Below are 9,821 nucleotides of genomic sequence, written 5' to 3'. Positions count from 1 at the left end.
CGACAGCAAAGCGTTTTCGTCGAACAGCGTCCATGCGAGAGATTTGTGTGTGTGTGTGTGTGTGTGTGTGTGTGTGTGTGTGTGCGTGTGTGTGTGTGTGTGTGTGTGTGTGCGTGTGCGTGTGCGTGTGCGTGTGCGTGTGTGTGTGTGGGGGGGGGGGGTACGTGCCAAAATCACGATCTGATATTGAGACGCGCCGTAGTGGTGGACCGCGGATTAATCTTGACCACCTGGGGTTCTTGAACACGGCCGTTTTTGCATTTCGCCCCCTATCTAAATGCGACCGCCGCGACCGGGATTCGGTCGCGCGATCTCGTGCTTAGCCCATGTGAGAGATGCCACCGGAAGTTCCAACTGTTCCTCGCAAATGCCGGTAATGCGTCAGGCGTCAGGACTTAAAGTCGGGGGATCAGCTGTACAAGGGTTTGAACCCCTTACAGAGCGACAGCAGCAGTGGAGGCATGCAACTGATCTCTGTCATAATAATGCAAACAGCATTTCACGTGCTCTACATGCCAGGTGTTTGTATACGAATTGATGAAGTAATATTTCAAGAAAGCCGTTTTGAAATACAAGGACGGTTCCAGTGGTGGCGACAGCAGGGTGACGGGTACGTTCAGACTGCGTACATAATGTGCAGATATTTCCCAAGAAACGTAAGCGCAAACGCAACAAGCGCAACTAAATTGTTCAGGCTACAAGCGTATGAAGCGTTAAGAGCGCAACAGTCACCACACACGCGAGCGTATTTGTTGGAAAGCCCGCTACATTTACGTTTCATACGGATACGACAGTTACAATGTGTCCAACAAGCGCCGCAGTTTCGGTTTTAGATTTCCGGTCGCGTGACTTCCGGCATCCCCTGTTAGAGCAATGGCCATGACTACGCATGCGTGTGTGCGTAGTGGGAGGCACTGATATAGTATAGCCGTGGTGCGTGTGTTGTGCTATACGCGTCTGGCCAGCCCACGTTTTGATTGGCCGGTCTTAAGGAGTGTAACGAATGCAACTGATAATGTGAGCGATCAGCATTGTTAATGATCTTAACGCTAGTAACGCGTGATATGGGCTTTACGACAGATGCGCGCTTTGGTAATGTTACTACTGCAGTCTGAACACACCTTAAGACGATCAATGTACCTTGACAGCGCTCTGAGATGGCGAGGGTGACGTATGTAGCTGGGTGACGCACGCTGAAAGTCGCCTCGAGTGGCGCGGCTTTGCGCTCGCGGCAGCCTCCCAGTGCCTTTTTCGCGCGCGCTCTGATAGCTGAATTTGGTCGTGCCACAGTTCGGCGGGTAATCTCATTTTTCCCAGATCCAAAAGTCGATATGGCTTGCATGGAGGGCTTGCTTCAATTTACCAATTACGATGAGACTGCTGAAACTATAAGATTAAACTTTAAATACTGGATTTTTGTTAATTAGATACTAACTCCACATGTCGCCTGTCAACCCGTGGTCGCCACCTCTGACGGCGTATCTCCGAAGGAACCGTACTTTCTTTTCGAAACGGCAATCTTTTTTTTAATATTACCCAGAATATTCGTAGAAACACCAAGTATATATGCCTACACGTATATACATAATTAATAAATATGATGACATATGCAGGGTGTTTCAGCTAACTCAACTAAGTTGAAGCCCCAAACACGACTATATCTGGAGCTTTCCAGGCTTAATTGTTTGCTTCAAGTAATGAAAAGTCTAAAAACCCCACATTTCAAGCATAGGAATCGCGATGATTGCAAAAGATTTCGCAAGGAGAGCCAACGGGGAGAGCAGAGTCTGTTTCGACCGGAGGAACGAACGGTGCATTGACGCACGTCACGGCGGTGAAACGTCACCGCTATCTTCTAGCGTAATATTTTGCGTAGATCGCGATTCCGAAAGTTGGCTGGCCAGAATTGCGCGTATTGGCTGACACACGAGTAGCATAGGACGCGCATGCGCAGAGCCATGTCGCGTCACGAGGCGTATGCTTCGTCAGAGGGTGCAAGAAAACATGTTTGCCCCGCTCTCGTAATAATATCCCGCAGTAATTTTGTACTCGCCTGCACCTACGCCAACCTGGAAAACACTCTGCTTTCTCTGAACTTCTGCCACTATAACACACTAAAATGAAAAAAAAAATCATAAGAAAACAAGTTATATGGCACTTGTAGACTTACACGTCCGGCCCTGTGTAGACTCCTGTGTAGACAGCATAGGAGCCTGGTTCCATAACGACGACCCCGGCGATAATGGGATCCTGTGCAGAATAACTTTGCTTGTGGAAGCCATTTTGTTTGCTTCACGAAACAAATCTACAATTCACCAATGCTTATTCAACATGTTGTAGGCGTGACATTTCTGAACGATGCGAAGACTCTTCTGATTGACTACCCAGAAATATATCCATGCACACAACACTTTTCGGCAACGACGCGGGAATATTTTGCTGTTGCTAAAGAGAGAGAGAGAAAGTATGAGCGGGGAGGTTATGCAGATGGAAGTCCGATTTGCGCACCTGCAGGAGGCAATAAAAGAATACAGAAGGCGAAGAGAGAGAAAGCTTACTCGCACCGTAATAGGCATGGGGTGTCTATGCTAAAGCGACTTCTATACTGTTGCTAAAAAACATGCACTATGAAAGCCTTTATGTATCTCTAAGTAAAGCTGAGGTAATGCGGATAAAGATAGAGTTGTTGCTCTACGTACGCATTAGGAACGTTTCTTAAACCGGACTAACAGCAGGTAACCTTTTCTTTGAAACTGTGTTTCTTACCGTTTTCCTGAAACGTTAGGTGAATATGAGACATATGAGACAACCTAATTGGGGCGAGATAACTTTATTTATTTATTTATTTATTTATTTATTTATTTATTTATTTATTTATTTATTTATTTATTTATTTATTTATTTATTTATTTATTTATTTATTTATTTATTTATTTATTTATTTATTTAGCAATGCCCGGTTAGCGCAGCTGTACAATTCAAGTCTTCGCAATTGACAAATCTCGGCAGTTAAAGAATAATTATCCTCAGTCCACGGATCTAAGATTTAAAGAAACGCCTTTTATTTTCAGCTTATAAGCGGTCGCTCTGCTATCTGAGATAACCACAACTACAGCAGCGCTTCGTCGGTGAAATCGCCAACTCGGAGTGTATGAAAATTGATAAGAAAAGTAGGGCTCGTATACACGACACTTGTCTTGAATGGTAGCGTTTCTTCATTGGCTGGCGTTCATCACGTGCCCGCCCCTCACAATGTCAATTAACCCAACAACGAGACAAACGTCATGGCAGTGACGAATTGCGCGCGCCGGTCACATAAGGAAATATCAGCTTAATGTGGGCCCACTTTTACTGAAATCCGCAATCGGCAGAAGGTTTCATGAAAGGGAGGAAGTGTCATCCAAGCCCGAGTCGTGCGCAGCTACAACACGAACATATATGCGCCTATCTGAAAAGGAAAGGTCCGCAGTTGACAAAAAAAGAAAAAAGTAGTCGCCCCCTCCGGATGTCGTACGTGGGACTAATGCACTGTTTTTTTTAGGTTCTACGCTAACATGTAGGATAGCAGATGCCAGAACGAGGCTAAGCCAATCAGTAATAGGCCGTGCAGGAACACTGAACAAAAGAATTCTTTCAGCAGAATAGCGCAAGGCAGAGGAAGTTTCGTGACAGCAAATAATCGTCAATACATGTCATCTTCACTTTCAGTCATTATCATTGGACATAACCATTACTGATTCTCTTGCGTTGCTGGGGGTCATGGGACACAAGCCAACAAATCCTGCTCCTGTCACCGGCTGGACTCAATGCAGCAGTCGCCGCTCAGCTTACAGTTCACTTTTTAACGAAAAATTCAGTGGCGACGAACTGTGCAGAGGCGGTAGCCGTCACCTCATTATTTTATATAGGGTGTTCATCTTTACGTTTTGCTGAATTTTTTAAAAATTGCCTGTGGCAGGTAGCATAATTATTATCGGTGAGCTGGGTTATTCGAACAGGCGGACATTAGTAGCACGAGAAATCGAAGCACATATTGAACTAATTAGCAAAAACTGAATAATGAACTTCTCAGTTAATTACTTTCCGACAAATATTGCAATTTGCGAATTGTAGCTGGGGCGTTTGCAAGACGCATCCACTTGAAATGAATTTTTATGATGACACCAGTTTCGAGATATTTCCCAAAATGTGGGACAAAATACAGGGGCGTTCCGGTTACTTTTGTGCGGTAATGTATAAAACAGAATTTTGGTAAACACGTAAGTGGAACAAGTGCATTTTTACGGCGAGTTTGATGGTGCATATCTCCAAACTGGTGGTAATCTGGAAATTCATTCCAAGTTCATTCCATTCGTTCTCCTGACAAGCTCACCGGCTACAATTTGTAAATTGTAATATGTGCCACAAAGTAATTAACTAAGAAGTTAATTAGGGATTTTTTGTGAATTAGTTGGATATGTGTTTCCATTTCTCGTGCTACTAATACCCGCCTCATCGAATAACCCAGCTGAATGATAAGAATTGTACTAGGTATCTGCAACAGGCGATTTCTAAAAATTCCGTAAAACTTAAAAATGAAGACCCTGTATATTGGTGGCTTTTAAAAACGCGCCTTGGTGCATGAGGCGCTCTTTAATAAGGTTTCCCAGGCTAGAACAACCGTTTTCACCGTTGTGGCCGACCTAGTGAAGGTGGCGCGGCGCGTCCAGTATAGGAGGCGATCGTGTACCTCAATAGGATCCCTTGGCCGCTGTCGGAGCATGTCTTTCTTTTTATTTATTTATTTATCTATTCATTTTTTCTGACACTCTTGAGCCCCTGAGGCATTACAGAGAGGAGTGGTCTATTAACGCATAACATATGCAGAAATAATTATTTAAAAAAATCACGGCAGTCTTGGAGTTATTGGAAAATCTTAGATGTGTGCGATGCAGGCAGGACGTGCAGTCCTAAAAAATGCCTCACCTCTTCACCATTTTATTCTCTCTCTCCACAAGCCTGCTCCCTTAGAACGCATGGCGCTCGACTGTGCTGGCAAAATATATAGCCCTCTACTTGCTACACCTGGATGTCGTCAACTAGATACCTGTTCCTACTCAGCCCATTACATTTTGACGCCTTCCGCCTCGTCAAGGTCTGCACTTGATCGCACCACTGCCTTCTGAACCTGACCATCGAAAGGAAGCCGGCCATCTTCACCGGTTACCGCCCGTACTTCCACATCGGTGACTCACAGGTGCGCCGAATCCGGGCCCGCAGCCTCTCATTAGAGAGCTTTAGCTTGTCCGGTGATCGGGTAAACGCGGGCGGACCGGGCGTTGGGGCGTTTTGCCGGAACCGTAAACGTGAGCGGCCTGTATGGTGCTACCACCTGGTGGCGCAGAAGTCAAACAGACAAAAAACAGCTAATATTTCAGTAACCAAGTGTATTCTACTTCTCTGCTGGTGTAAATGTTCGACAGTGGCGTAATCGTGTTGCCGCCGAAAATTTACACCAGGAGAGAACTAGAGTACACATGGTTAATGCAATATTAGCTGTTTTTGTCTGTTTGATTTCTGCGCCACCAGGTGGAAGCACCATACAGGCCACTCACGTTTTCGGTTCCGGCAAAACGCCCCAACGCCCGGTCCGCCCGCGTTTACCCGATTACCGCACAAGCAAAACCTCTCTAGTAATTCGTCGCCGCCATTTCCCGTTACTGTGTGCCCAGTTCACGTTGCTCGTGTGTTCCGTCACTTCATGCATGTAGCACTGTCCCGACGTCACGTGTCTGACGTTGTAGCTGTCGACAATTTGTCCACGCCTACATCAATGGTGCCCCACACGCCACTTCCCTCGCCTTCTGCTCCGACATACCACGTAAGCGTCCCGTCATGTGCTGTGCTGGCACCATCAACGCTACCTCCATTCGTTCGGCGGGTGCCACCGTTAGTGTCGTTATATAGCTCATCTCGAAGCCAGAGCACATCTAAGTGGCATCATGGCGCAAGATGAGTGATACCATTGCATATAGTCTCGCTTCTCCTACGAGTGACGCTCAGGAATCTGCGGACTCCACGTGGACGTTTGTCCGCGAGGATCGAAAGATCAGTGTGCGTCACTGAGTATGCGAAGGCATGTATGCAAGAAGGCTCCTCTAGCCACCACCGGTCAAGACTGTCAAGACGAGCCTTCATATTCCTTTGTGCTTCCGCTCGCTGCACCACCAATATGCAAATTCACGCATGCCACCTCTGAAGTCGTTGTATATGTGTTTTCGCGTTATCATACAAGATTATTGCAATATGGCATCTGAGATTTCCTAAATGCGAAGCATTTCTTTGCCTTGTCGGAACCAAGTTCAAACGCTAACCCGTCCAAGGTCCCATAGTTTGTCACCGACGCGCGCGAACCTCCATGCTCCCTCCTCGCTCCACGCGCATGCGCCTGTTCTCCCACGTACTCAATCGCACGCCACTACTCGCTTGACGCCTCCTCTCCTTGTTTCACTCACCGTTAAGGGTGTGAGCGCCACAGAAAGGCGTGACTCGGTTTCGCTAGCTGCGCTATGTTGCTCGTGGGCCTCTACTTGCAAATACAACAATAGTAGTAGTAGTTGTAGTAGTAAAACTTTATCATATTCAGAAACCGGACAGGCTCCTACCCCAGTCCACAGAGGGGGTAGGGGGTTAAAGACGAAGTTTGTCCAGCAGGGTGGTGCCCCTATACAACAATAGGCCTTCGAAAATGGCCTTCGAAAAGCGCAAGAGGAGCGTAGAGTCCAAACGCTCTGCAGAGAACACAGAGGAATGCGATGCATACCGAAGCGGCGAGGCAGCTAGAGGTGAAGCGAAGGGCCGACGAGATACGCGCGGCCGTGCAATGCGAGCACCAAGAGAAGCGACGCGTGATCGAGAAACAGCGGCACGTCAAGCGAACGAACGCTCAGCAGGGAGCCGAGACCAAGCGACGCCTATTGGAGGACCGACACTCGCTGAACGCATAGGCGTACTTTCAACATCACTTTTTTCGAAACCAAATTTGGTTCCGAGTGCAGCGTCTGCGACACCTCCGATTCTTATCGCACGTCGTCAGCGTGTCGCTGCCCGCGGATGGCGAGATCTCCAAGGGAGTTTTTCTCCAGGAGGACACGAGGGCTTAGCGCTAAGTGCAGTGGAGAAATGCTTGGCATTGACGTACATAATCATCGAGGATAGTTTGCGGCGTGTATAGCATCTGCCGACCACCTCTCCGTCCGATCGCACGTCAGCAGTACCCACTCGCTAACCTGCATCGCAACTTGCGATGAGTCGTTGCATAAGTCGTTTACCCTGTGCGAAAATGTGTCCATGTCATACGCTCCACCTGCTGAGATTGCGTTGTGCCGCATGTGGCACAGCACAAGCGCATCAGTGTTGTGCTGTGCCACGCATCAAGCGTTCCTGATTCGATCCCGAGAACAGGATGGATGGATGGTAATAACTTTATTGAGTTGTCCTGCAGTTTTGACGACCCGGGCTCAGGTCTCCCACGACGGGACATTGAGATTAGAGTTACTGTATATGCTCCCAACGCGGTAGCATATACAGTAACTCTAGTTGAGATCTTGTCTCAGCGCCGCCTCGCGGGCCTGCTGGACAGCCCAGAGTTGGTCGCCGAGGTCGCAGCTGCTCAGAGCGGCGGCCTACCTCAGCGATAGGGTCTCGGAGTTTAATTCGTTTTTGTTAACCCGCCGCGGTGGCTTAGTCAGCTAAGGCGTTGCGCGGCTGAGCACGAGGATCGCGGGATCGAATCCCGGCCGCGGCGGCCGCGTTTCGATGGAGGCGAAATGCAAAAACGTCCGTGTGCTTGCGTTGTAGTGCACGTTAAAGAACCCCAGGTGGTCAAAATTAATCCGGAGCCCTCCACTACGGCCTGCCTCACAATCAGAACTGGTTTTGGCACATAAAACCCCAGAAAGAAGAATTCGTTTTTGTGTTTTCTTTAACAGCGAAGCTGTTTAAGCCAGTCGTAAAAAGTGCGCGTTTCACGAAATTATCATCATCTGCATTGGCACGAGCATCGTCGTCTTCTTCCGCAGCTGGCTCGTTGGCGTCCCTCGGTTAGCACTCGTGCTCGGCACGCGCTCGTTGCCACTGCCGCGGCCGCTAGATAAAAAAAAAAAGGTGACCTTTTTTTTTATCCAGCGGCCGTGCCACTGCTCCCGCATTCGTCGTCGTCGTCTTCTTCCACAGCTGTCTGCGTGGCCGCTAATTATTCTAGCGTGCGATTTCACTTCTCTTCTGTCGTCGTAATCAGGAGGCAAAGCTTGCACTAGGCCGCGCAAAGCTCGAGTCACAACGATGCTGGCCTACGATTGCATCTCCTAGTAGTAGCTAGGTTGAACTTGGCTATGCCTGAGTTAAGCTTGGTTATGCCAGGTATCTCTTAGGTTATGACGCAGTCGATCGGCTAGCTTCGCTGTGTCTCGAGCTTTGCGCGACCTAGTGCAAGCTTTGCCGTTTTTTTTTTTTGTTGTTTTTTTTTCCAGCCATGAAGCGGTGTGTTTGTGAATCTTTTGTTGCTTAATTGCGCGCTAATCTCAAATGAATAGCATTTTTTCTCTTTTTGTAGAACAGTTACTCACCAGTCCCGTTGCAAATGGAAACTCCGCTCCGGGATCATCGCCAAAGTGAACAGACAGAATCACGTGGCTACCATGATTGGCAAAATATTCATGAACTTTAAGCCCTGTAAAACAACGATTTCATTGTGAGAATCAGTTAGTCAGAAGGAACTGCGAAATGCGGATTTAGTCTGCACGACCATTGCAGTAGTTTAAACGTGAAGAACTCGCAACCTATACCCGTATGTCGACCATGATGGCATGCGAACATGGATATTGCAAAAGGTTATTCACATTTTCGATATTTAAAGGAAAGACATTTCTTGTGCCCTGTACACATATCCAACAATTCCACACTGCTAGACAGTGTTCTACAAGGAAGTACGCAAATGATTGTGCGAGAGAGCAAGAGAGAAAGACGTTAACTAACCCCCCATGCAGTTGATCGCTGCAGCCGCATTAGAATCAACGCGCGCGCTTGTTTATTCGGCCCTTTGAAGCGTTATATGGGTATTTATCCCTTGTGAAACTGTCGTGACGACAGCACGCTTCCGACAGAACGGCGTGACAAAAACAAGCGGAAGCGCTCCGAAAAAATGAGTACCAAGCAGTGGCTGACCGGTTTGCCTCTCCGTCGCCACTTGGGCTGTTGGTAACGCGGAGGTGTATTGCAGCGCATATAATCTAACCAGCATAGAAAATACACCAGAATTTGTTTCATAATCGTGGCTCTTAAGAAGCTCAAAGAAGGCAACCAAGAAGACATGTGATAGTTTATTTAAAGCGAATTCGCGTGGGCTAAAAGCCTTTGTACCAATGTCACTGTGCTAAATACGTGCTGTGTTTGCGAAATAGGCAATATAGAACTTAGCGCGCGCGCCTGTTTTCCGTAATGATGAAAGGACGAGAAATTGTATTTCATCACCTTTGGGACTACCCTAAGTCTCTAAAAAAAAGAGAGAAAAGAGACTGATTGCTCACAGGCAAACTTCTAAGACTGTGGCAATTGATAATCAACTTACAGCATTCAAGATGTAAAAGTTTATCGCAGTTCAGGGAGAATATGAAAAGCGCGTGGCTTGTATGTTATGAGCATCCGCGAATACCACATGCCAGATACGTGTAACTTCGCTTTCTTGCGTACGGCTATTTACTTCACGACGGCTGCCAAGATATCATTGAGCGGTTGTTAATTGACTTAAATTTACTTTCGCTTAATCAACTCACGTTCATAAG

This window comes from Dermacentor silvarum, chromosome 9, assembly GCF_013339745.2.
Source record: "Dermacentor silvarum isolate Dsil-2018 chromosome 9, BIME_Dsil_1.4, whole genome shotgun sequence".
Taxonomy (NCBI): Eukaryota; Metazoa; Arthropoda; class Arachnida; order Ixodida; family Ixodidae; genus Dermacentor; species Dermacentor silvarum.
This window is presented reverse-complemented; position numbering follows the sequence as displayed.